We start from the raw sequence: 12,021 nt of genomic DNA on the forward strand, positions 1-12,021 counted from the left end.
TAATCGCACCAAGATTCCATTTCAAGGTCCTAAATTGACCAAATTACAAATCTACCCGATTCGGGCCCATTTGGCTCAACCTAACCTTAACAATCACCTCAGACTACCCAAAAAATCCTACCATGATAAATTTCATCCAAAGCAGACCTTATTTGCCCTAAATCACATAAAGATTCTGTTTCGAGATTCTAGATTAACCGAATCGAACCCTATCCAGATTTGACCAATCCGAGCCCAGTTGGGCCAATCTGGCCCCACTAATCAACCTCAGAATGTACAAAAAACCCACCCTGTGAAATTTCAGCCAAGAATACCTTCATTTACACTTCCATCTAACAAGATTCCATTCAGTTAAACTCATCATTACGCACATACACGACCCCACTCCGCAGTCAAATCCATCATAACCCTCTGATCATCAACCCAAAAACCCCATCGTTGAACCAGAACCCCAATTTGACCCTGGACCAACATTGACCTGAATTCACAAAAATAACTGAATTACACTTAGATGCCCCAAAATTACCAAAATGCCATTTTAACTTAATATTTAAACTTTCTTTCATTTGAAAGTAAGGGGTTGGAATTCATTTTTTAGACACTATTCATCTCATTCGATAGAGAACTAGAGCGGTGATAATTCTAAGCACAGTAACCTTCTCCAGCTCCAACATATCGTCTCCTTTCTCCGAACTGTTCATATTCTTCCTAAAGTGACGAATCGAGCGGCGGTGAAATGACCCTCATTCGGCACTGCTCATCTTCCATCGGATTTTTGCTCCCTTCATCGAATTCCTCCCCTTCTCTCTTATTATCTCTCTCTTTTTTTCCTTATACTTCTTCCTCGTCCTTTAATACACACACACACACACACATATATATATATATATATATATTTGAATCCCTAAAAATGTTGTTCATCGTCTTCCTCTCGACTGACAAACTAGCGATGACGAAAATCACCAACTGACCGAAATCTACTGATCGCCTTTGTCTTTTACCTAGGAAACTGAACCAACAACAACAATTGTCTTAATCCTCTTCCCACCAGATCCGACGTGATCTCCGTCCCTTGCTGCAGTGTCCCCTGTTGCTTCATTTTCAGATCCAACGGAAACCACTTCCTATAGGTTATCTGTTCCAACCTAATACCGTTGTTTCTTTTTTCTTTTTTCTTTTTATTTTGGTTTTGAGAATAGCACGCATTCCAATGTGCAAAAAAGAAAAATCCAAAATAAAAAAAAAGATTAAAAAAAAGTCAAAACTCAAAAAGGGAGGATCCAATGTGCAAAAAGGGAAAATCCAAAAGAAAAAAAGCAAAATCAAAATACAAAAAGGCAAGTCCAAAACTCAAAATAAGAGAAAAATATAAAATATAAAAAAGGGGAAAATATAAAGTGCAAAAAAAGCCAAAAATCCAAAATACCAAAAAAGATAAAAAAAATCTAAAATTTGAAAAACAAAAAGAAGGAAATTCTAAAACATAAGAAAGGGAAACAAATCAATATATGAGAAAACAAGGAAAATTCAAAAAACAAAAGACGGAAAAATCTAAAATTCAAAAAGAAAAAGGAAGTGTAAGAAAAATATCAAAAAAGGAAAAAATTATAATACAATAAAAAGGGAAAGCCCAAAATTCAAAAAAAAAACGAGGAAAGAGAACATAGTTCATTTAAGTGGGAAAATTAACTATTAAAAGCAAAAATAAAAAATAAAAACTAATTAAAAGTAAAAGAATCATAAATTATACATCCAAATGTCATAAAAAATGATAAAAAAAGATAAAGTCAACCAAGAATTAAAAATCCAAAAAACAAAAAAAAATAAATAGTAAAAAAATAATCTAAAAGTGATAAAAATAATAATGATGATGAAAAATAAATGAAAGAAAAGAAAGAGAAACAATAATAAGAAGAAATTTTGAAAAGTGGAATTAAAAAAATGGATAAAAAGGAAATAAAAGAGAACAAATAAAAAAGGAAGAAGATAAGGGAATGTCAAGGAATAAAAAATCAAAATTAAAATTAAGATTAAAAAAATCAAATTTTACAAAAAATAAAAAATAAAAAATAGAGAGAATAAGAGAGAGAAAGAGAGAGAGAACAAAATAAAGAAAGTAGTAGTTGCTAACTGGGTTTTGTTGATAAGAAAGCACATTCGAGAGTCTTCAGCCAATTCCTCATCAGATTGTGACTAGATCAGTTACTAGGTTGTGGCACAAAATCCATTCCAAAATCATGCAATCACTTCTTTGCTAGCAAATCTGGTTGTTTCCTCCTTAATAAAGCCAAGGGTATCGGTCTTAGTTCTATTTTTTAACTATGTTCGGCCTGATCCCTTTCAAATGGGTATGTAGAGCAACCCATCTTATGGGTTCGGCCACTTCCATAAATAAAATATCATTTTCCCTCATTTTTCTTTCTCTTGCCTGAGATGCTTACTTATAAGAGAGTGATTAATCAGTTTAAGGTTATTTATCCATACAAGAAGGTAGAGTTTGACTCCTCTTAGAGTCCCAAAAGTATGCTTGAAGAAAAATCAGTTGTTGATCAATAGTTTTTAAATTAAACTTCTTGTTGACCTCCCAACCTGTAATAAAGCCATCATCCTTGTCCAAATTTGGGCAAAATTGTAGCTACCAAAGCATAGTCCATTCCCCTTGAATATCGACTGAGCTAGCACAGAACAAAGGCACCATCCTAACATAGTGCTTTGTTGATTAATCTAATAAAGGACTGAAGGCCATCCTCAGTTGTTTTTCTTACCTCAACGATCCCTTAAGTTTACAAAAGTGTCTAGTTAACCAATTGAGCTTGTACATTAAACATTTTTATGGCAAACTATCCAAACCCACTGGATACACCTCAGGTATCATCAAACGGCTAAAAAAATGAAAAGAGAGAGAGAGAGAGAGAGAGAGAGAGAGAGAGACTAAGTGAATTTGCTCCACCAAAGAAATCTTTACCATATATAGAGTGAGGAGGCAATAAACCAGGCATGGGTTACGCTCAACATATGCTTCTTCAATATACAACGTGCAATGGATAATGAAATGAATGGAGGCTTTCTATGGCCGCTTGTTTGACCTTGGACATTTAATCTTGATAATATGAACCAAAGTCCCTTAGTTTGTCCACTGATCATTTCTGTCAACATTTTCTTCACAATAAACACTTCTAAGCGATGGATGTCAAATCAAGAAGAATATAGTTATGACAAATGAGCAAGAGTTCAAAGAAAGGAAAAGAAAAGGAGACAAAGAGAAAAATGAAAATGAAATGAAAAAGAGTGAATTGTTGACAACTTTGTTGATAATGAAATACTCAAGTAAAGCGGGATGGTTATTAAGGAATATCAATGCAAAGGTGAATTGGCAAATGAAGAATCAAAAAATAATTAGAAGAAACTAGGGCTGTTAAGATGATTTTATCATCATAGGAGTTTTTATGTTGACACCCACATGCTAGTTTTGGTTTTCCCAATCTATTTACATTTCGTCCGAAAATGAATTCCCCTCTCATTAATAAGAAGGCATAATTCATATTGATGAAGAATATGAAAAGCAATCTCCATCCATATGGCTATGAAGAGAGACTCGATAAATAAATAAAAAAATAAAAAAAAATGATGATGAGAGTAGACCCTGAATTAAATCCCTAAGGTGGAAATCCGATCATCCAATGCCTATATTAATTGTTATTTGAGCTTTTTTAATCAATCATTTGCAACCTCCATCCCATACCATGTTTCGTCCTAATGAGCAAGACCTCATCGATCTTTGAAAAATTGACAAATCAGCACTTGACAGACCTATTTGACCAACGATGAAGGACCATAGTTGTCACTTGCTCTATTAAAATACCAGCTTTATAGCCACCATTTTTGTTAACCAAAAAAAAAGAAAAGCAGAAAAAAAAACCAAGGCAAACCCATGTGATAAAGGTTTTCTTAGAATGAATCCCTTATCCAACAACTTACAATTCCATCATGCATGCTTTTGAATTCAATGAATTTTGAGCAATGATAGGATACACACTATCATCTTATGCGAACTAGACATAGCCCATTTGGACATAATTACTCTCATATGAGTTAAGGTTGAAGGCACTTTTACCCTTGAGTTTTGAAACTTTTCCATCTTATCATTTCAATATTTCATGTCTTTGTGCATTGCTCAATAATTGAATAGTTACTTGTGCCACAGTTTGAGATGTGTTAACATTTTCAATGCGTACTTGACTTCTATATTGGCTTTACCATCACATCATATCATTTTGCTTATTCATGTATTTCACTGGTCATGTCATCCTTTATGCTTTGAATCGCGTTAGAAATTCCATTGGTCATGTCAGCATCTATGCTTTGACCAGCGTCAGAAATCCCATTGGTTATGTTAGCTTTTATGCTTTGACCCGCATCAGAAAATTCCGTTGGCCGTGTCAGCCTCTATGTTTTGGCCTACGTCAGAAATTCCGTTGGTCATGTCATCTTATATGCTTTGAATCATGTCAGAAATTTTGTCGATCATGTCTGCCTTTATGTTTTGACCACGTTTAAAAAATCCCATTAGTCATGTCGGCCTCTATGCTTTGGCCCACGTAAAAAAAATATGTCGGTCAAATCACATCAGAAATTCTGTTAGTTATGTCAGCCTATATGCTTTGACCTATGTCAAAAAATCTCGTTGGTCATGTTAGCCTCTATGCTTTGGCCCACGTAAAAAATTGCATCGGTTATGTCAGCATCTATGCTTTGACCCACGCCAGAAGTTCTATCAATTATGTAAGCCTCTATGCTTTGACCCACGTCAGAAAATCCCGTTGGTCATGTTAGCCTCTATGCTTTGGCCCACGTCAAAAAATCTTATTGGTCATGTCAGCCTCTATGCTTTGGCCTACGTCTAGGGGTGAGCATTCGGCTTATTTGGTTTTAACCGAATAAATTAAAATTTTAAAAACCGAACTAAAAAAATAAAAAAACTGAACCGAAACCAAAGTTTTCGGTTAAAATCAAATTTTAATAATATATACTTTATTATATATGTATATTATGAAATCGAATTTCAGTATATTATATAATATTTACATATAATAATAAAAAGTTTGATTGATTCGGTTAACCGAAATTCTAAACCCTAAAACCGAAATAACCAAACTGATTTAAACAAAAACTGAAAAACCGCACTGAAAAAACTGAAACCAAAATTTTCGATTTTAACCGAATAATGCTCACCCCTACCCGCGTAAAAAATTTCGTCGGTCATGTAAGCCTCTATGCTTCGAGCCACATCAGAAATTACGTTAGTCATGTCAGCCTCTATGCTTTGACCCATGTCAGAAAATCCTGTTAGTCATGTCAACCTCTATGCCTTGGCCCACGTCAAAAATTCAGTCGGTCATGTCAGAAAATCCTGTTTATAAGTCTCATTTCTTTGACCGACACTAGTATTTTAATCCAATAAAGTTGATATAAATGATAATAAAAATTTATAAAATAGAGAAAGAAAAGAAAATAAAAAAAAAGAATGAAATGAATGATAAATAATGTTTGAAAATCTTATTTTACATTGTGTTATGTCAAAAGCAGTTATTAAAATCGTTGAAAACGTTCTAAAAAAAACTAAAGAATATTTGTTGGTGTTTTGTGATTGTGCTTTGCAAGAACTTGAACCCTTGTCTTAATGATTAATTTGTTTGTCTCTAACTTGATTTTCTTAGTGATAGATTTACTTTAATCCAGTTTTCATCAATTTCCCTTATCCAGTTTTCGTAGATTTACAATGATCCAGTTTCTCGCATATTTACTTTGATATTGTTTTCACAGATTTACTCTGATTCAGTTTTCACAAATTTTCCTTGATCCAATTTTCGCAGATTTACTCGGATTCAATTTTCGCATGTTTACTTTCATATAGTTTTCGTAGATTTACTTTGATCCAGTTTTTCATATATATACTTTGATCAAGTTTTCACAAACTTATTTTAATATAGTTTTACAAATTTATTTTGACCCAGTTTCCACAAATTTGCTCTGGTCCAGTTTTTGTAAATTTACTTTGACCTAGTTTTTGCAGATTTATTTTGATCAAGTTTTTCTGCATATTTTATTTGGTATAGTTTTCGCAGATTTACCCTAATGCAGTTTTTCGTACATTTACTTTGATCTAGTTTTTTTCGTAGATTTACCCTAATCCAGGTTTCGCAGATTTACCCTGCTAAAGTTTTATTTTGCAGGTTTACCCTGATCCAGTTTTCGCATATTTATCCTGATTCAATTTTTTGTAGATTTACTTAAATACAGTTTTCGCAGATTTACTTTGATTCAGTTTTTGCAAATTTAGTTTGATATAGTTTTTGCAAATTTACTTTGATCCAGTTTTCGCTTATTTACTTTGATCTAGTTTCATAGATTTACTCTTATCCAACTTTCATAAATTTACTTTGACATAGTTTTTGCGGATTACTTTGATCTAGTTTCCTTAGATTTAGCATGATCCGGTTTTTGTAGATTTACATTGATCTAGTTTTTTGCATATTTACCTTGATCCAGTTCTCGCAGACTTATCCTGATTCAGTTTTCACATTTTTACCTTGACTCCATGAGGTTTTCACTCGGGAAGGGCTGTTTTTTTTTTTCAAAATATTCAGTTTTCACTAACTTCATAAGGTAAACTAATAAGTTGCTTTATCACTATTTCTTTTTTTTTTTAATTTCCTTTACAACAAATGTATCTTGATTCCGAATGTTCTTAATACCTAGGAAATGTCGCTTTAACAAGAATAAAATGACATGTACATAATGAAACATTGTTGTACGATAATTCCTTTTCATCTCAATACCCTCCCTCATCTCGCCCCTATTCCAAGCCCACCCTTCGCAAAAATCTCTGAGTGATTCTTTTGGTCATTGTTGTTTCGTAGTTTCCACCTCACAACAAGGAGGGGTAGTTGTGAGCAACCGATTTTTGCTCAGTCCGTCGCTTGAACCCAATTCACCCCAAATTCCCGACCAGACCCTTATCATCATTCTAAAACACTTAAAAACCTAAAAATCCCAACTTTCAGCCCCAGAGCCCTCAAGTCCACCATTAAACCTACCCGATACCCATTCGATGGCCCCGATCAACCCCCACTTACACCTTAACCATTATATCAGACACAACCACCAGACCTAGTACCTCCCAAAACACCTACCCATAAAATTTTAGCTCAAAATGTCTCTGCTCACCCATTCATCAAGCGAAGATTCCATTCCGATGCCTCTTGTTAACCTAAGCACTCAGGACCCAGATCTCCTTCACCTTAACACATCCGAACCGATCAAAACATGTCATTAAACTCCCAACACACCATAACACCTACTCATAAAATTTTACCCCCAGATTCTCTTACTCTCTCTTTTATCAAATCAAGATTTCATTTCGAAGCATTCTATTAACCCAAATTCCTATGATTTTAACCCTTTAAGACTGATCAAACCTCATCACCAGGTCCTAATTACCGCCAAATACCCACCTTTGAAATCTCAGCTCAAAATACCACCGTGTACCCTTTTATCACACCAAGACTTCATTTCAAGGTCTTAGATTGACCAGATTACAAATCTGCCCGATCTGAGCCTAATTGGCTCCATCTAACCTCACCAATCACCTCAAACTATGCAAAAATGCTACATTGAGAAATTTCATCCAAAATAGACATTGTTTGCCCTTCGATCGTAAAAAATATTATGTTTCAAGACTCTAGATTGACCGAATCAAATACTGTGTATATCTGACCAATCTGAACCTAGTTGGGCAAATATGACCTCACCAATCAACTTAGAATGTCCAAAAGCTCCACCCTGTGAAAATTCATCTAAGAATACCTTCATTTACCCTTTTATCTTAAAAGATTCAATTTCGGTCAATTTTATTGGTGCACACATGCACAACCCCACTCTGTGGTCTAATCCATCATATCCCTTTGATCATCAACCCAAAAAGGCATAAACCCCATCGTTGAACTAGAATCACCATTCGACCCCTGGGCCGACTTTGATCTAAATTCCTATAAATTATCAAATTACCCTTAGATTCCCCAAAATCACCAAAATGCCATTTTAACATAATATTAAAACTTTGGAAATCTTCCTTATTAGTAGCTTGTACTTGGGCTTAGTGCCACTTTAGTCCTCAAACTTTAAAATGCGACAATTCAGTACCTAGACTTCAAAACATGACAATCTGGTGCCTGCTATTAACCAACCATTAATTGACATTTGAAAAATATACAAAGGCCCTTCAAGTGTCAATCATCCAAACATTAACAAGAAAATTAACTATCTTAAATTCTTGCCTCTTCTATTAAAATGACCACTAGAACGTGGCCCCAACTTTTTTGAATGGAAAAGTAAAAGATTTGTAATGTTAATTTTTTGTCTTATACGGAAAAGTGGATTTTTAAAAGTTTTTGTACTAAATTATTGCAGCAAGTAAAAGATACTAATATAAAAATTTCCCTAACTTTTTCATTAGAAGGGAAGGGAGACGGAATTCATTTTTTGAGACAGTATTATCTCCTTCGACAGAAAACCAGAGCGGTGACAGTTCTCAGCTCGGCAAACTTTTCCAGCTACGTATAGTCTCCCTTCTCCAAACTGTTCATCTTCTTCTTGAAGCAGCGAATCCAACAGCGAAGAACAACCCACATTCGACACTGTTCATCTTCAACCTCTGGTCCTTTTCCGCTCCCTTCATCGGATTCCTCTCCCTCTTTCTTATTCTCGTTCTCTCACTCTCTCTCTCTCTCTTTCCCTTCTGCTTCTTACTCCTCTTCCTTTTTTTTCTTTTAATTTTTGAATCCCAAAAAACGTTGTTCATCGTTTTCCTCTCGACCGACGAACTAGCAGCGGCAAAAATCACCAACTGACCGAAATCCACTGATCGCCTCCTTCTTTTACCTCTCGACACCGAACCAATGGCGGCGATCGTCTCAACCCTCCTCCCGTCAGATCCGACACGATCTCCGTTTGCTGTTGCAGCGAACCCAGGCCAAAACCGAATCAGGTAAGCTTCATTTTTCTTCCCATTGCTTCGTTTTTTTTAATCACCGCTTCTTCTTCCTAGGCGCTGTGATCGGGATTTGAGGGGAAGGGGGAGATCCAACGGAAACCACTTCATGTAGGTTCTCCATCCCAACCCAGTACCGTCGTTTTTTTTCTTTTCTTTTTTCTTTTGGTTTTGAGAATAACACACATCCCAATTGTTGGGAGATCGGATTTGAGCGTATCTATTTTTTCTATGTTATCGGCCTCTATTTTATTTCTTCCACTCTCCTGTGATGAATCGATTCTATATCATACAAAGGTTGCTGCAATATTAAAGTTAATGTTTTTCATCTTTTTGATTTAATTGATTATCTATTGTGCTTGATATGCTTTAAGATTAGTGATTATTTGCTTACTTTGTTTCATTGTCCGTGGTTTCACTATACGTGGTTTGTTTGTGATTCCTCCCACTCCCACGAATGCATTTTTTGAATTGAATAGCGGTTTGATTTATTTCAGTTAAATCATGTTAAAAAATGCTGGGTTTGTCTTGAACATTCATCTTCACTTAGGTGAGAGAAGGCTATCAATAGTGGACCTCTGATTATAGAAGAGCAATTGGGCCATAAAAAAAACTAATAATAAGATATTAAAAAATATTGTGATACCTTATTCTCTATTTGTTTTGCTTTATTATGTTATTAGCAAATTAAATAATTATATATTATGTGTTTGTTTGTTTGGGATACCATGTGGGTCTCACCTGTTGGACCTAAAAGAGGGGTGCCTAATCCCTTCTCTCTCCCATCCGAGTCTTACTCAGGTTGGTTCAACTTGTCTCGAGCTTTGGAGTCACTAATAAATCAAGATGTTTTTTTTATGCAAATCCCGGAGGTCCCATCACCTCTAATTTCGTAACTGATGTGTGGCAACTCCATTCCCAGCCCAAGTGATCCATTTTTCTAACACTCACAATGGCTAACAAGTTTGAGTCTATAAGATTTACTAAAATTAAATCATTAATTGATGAAATGGTCAAATGAGGGATTTTTGGATGAAATTTGGTAGGTATGTAGTTTTGAATGTTTGGAATCTAGTGGAAGCGGTGGATCTTTAATCAGAGGTGTGGATTGACAAATTTAGTTTGGATTCAGGTTTTAGCTTATGGGTTATCAACCAATGAGAATGTCCAAAATGGAATTTTGGGAGGAATTTGAGCAATTTAAGGCTAGATTTGCTAGGTGCTTTAATTTGATGATTTTGGTATTGGGATATGACTTCTTGTGTAGTTTAATGATAAACGTCAAATTGGAATGTTAGTTGATTAGACAGTTAAACAAGGGAAATTTTGAGTTAAGATTTGATGTGTGGGCATGAATTAAGTGGATGGTTCTGATATGAAAAAATAAATGGTTGCTCTTAGTCTTCGAGGTCTAATCATTCAAGGTCGTTGAAATGGGATCTTGATATTTTCAAGGTTTATCGTCATAGATTTGTGGTGGGATTTGCTACATTACAAAAAATGTACATATACTAATAGTTACAAATTTGTTGGTTTATATAGTTTTTACTAACGGAAATTTTTTATATGTGATTATATGTCCTCTAAAATATCAACACAATCATCAATTCATCACTAAAATCCTATCTATATTGACGGTCATCTTTATGGATAGTGATAATCCATTGGTGTTTGTAGTTTTTACCAATGGTTATTAGATACATCGCTATATGTCTTATACAATATCATAGTTTTTAAGGCGTCTAGGCAATTCTGGGTGACATTGGGGCACCTAGTTGCCTAGGCGATAAAAAATTTATAATATGAAAAACTAACTTTTGGCTAGCTTCTTAGTTTTATATACCATTCAACATGTATGTTAATTGAAAAATAACAATTCTCTTTAGCAAAAACATTAAATTTTCTATAAAAATGTGGCAAAACATCACATCTAAAAGATAAAAATCTTTTACATATATTAATTTCATTATTTTCAAAAATAATACTACTATAATAAGTATTTAATAGAGCAAATTCATATTAATTAGCAGCTAAAGAAGGTTATTAACTTTATATGATAAATATTCAATATGGAAAGTAAAATAGGAAAAAAAACAATGATTGAGTTTCTGTTTTATCTAATTAGAGAGAGAATAGAAAAAATAACTTTATTATTCTATTGTTACTTTCCCCTTTCTTTTCTTCTTTCTTTTTCTCTTCTCAAAACCCTTTGATCTTTTAAATTTCAATAGTAAAACATTAAAACAAAATATAATTGATATATATATATATCATATAATAAAATGTACTAATACATACATTAATAAGATACAACAATATAAATGACATTATAAAAGGCACCCACCTTGTCATTTTTGTCGCCTAGGCAAGCGCCTAGTTGCTAAAAGTCAAGGCATTTGGACGAGACACACCTTGACAATTATGTATATTAATAAGATACAATTATATAAATGATATTATAAAATGCGCCCACCTTGTCATTTTTGTCGCCTAGGCGAACGCTTAATCGCCTAAGCGGGCGCCTAGTTGCCTAATTGCTAAAAGTCAAGGCGTTTAGGCGAGGCGCCTAGACAAGGGCGCCTAGTCGCCTAGGCGGACACCTTGACAATTATGTACAATACCGACAAGTATTGATATCTGACAACGTTTATTTTATACAATACTAATGGACATTGTCATATTGATATTCATCACTATATGTTTTATAAAATATTGACATAAACATGGCCCATCACTATATGTCCATACTATATTGACAAAATCTATAACATGTCCCTATATATAAAATTAATGTTTTGAAATTTGGCTCGAAAGCTAAACCATTTTTGCCTTCACATTATGGATAATTGGTTCGACCATTCGGGTTGAACGGGTCAGATTGTTGTATGTTAGTATATTATTAGTTATTTATATATAATTTATATTTTTATTTATATAAAATTATATATATATATATATAAGATTATTCTAAC

This window comes from Nelumbo lutea, chromosome 7 (genome assembly GCF_056320005.1).
Source record: "Nelumbo lutea isolate HS-2025 chromosome 7, American lotus-T2T, whole genome shotgun sequence".
Lineage (NCBI taxonomy): Eukaryota > Viridiplantae > Streptophyta > Magnoliopsida > Proteales > Nelumbonaceae > Nelumbo > Nelumbo lutea.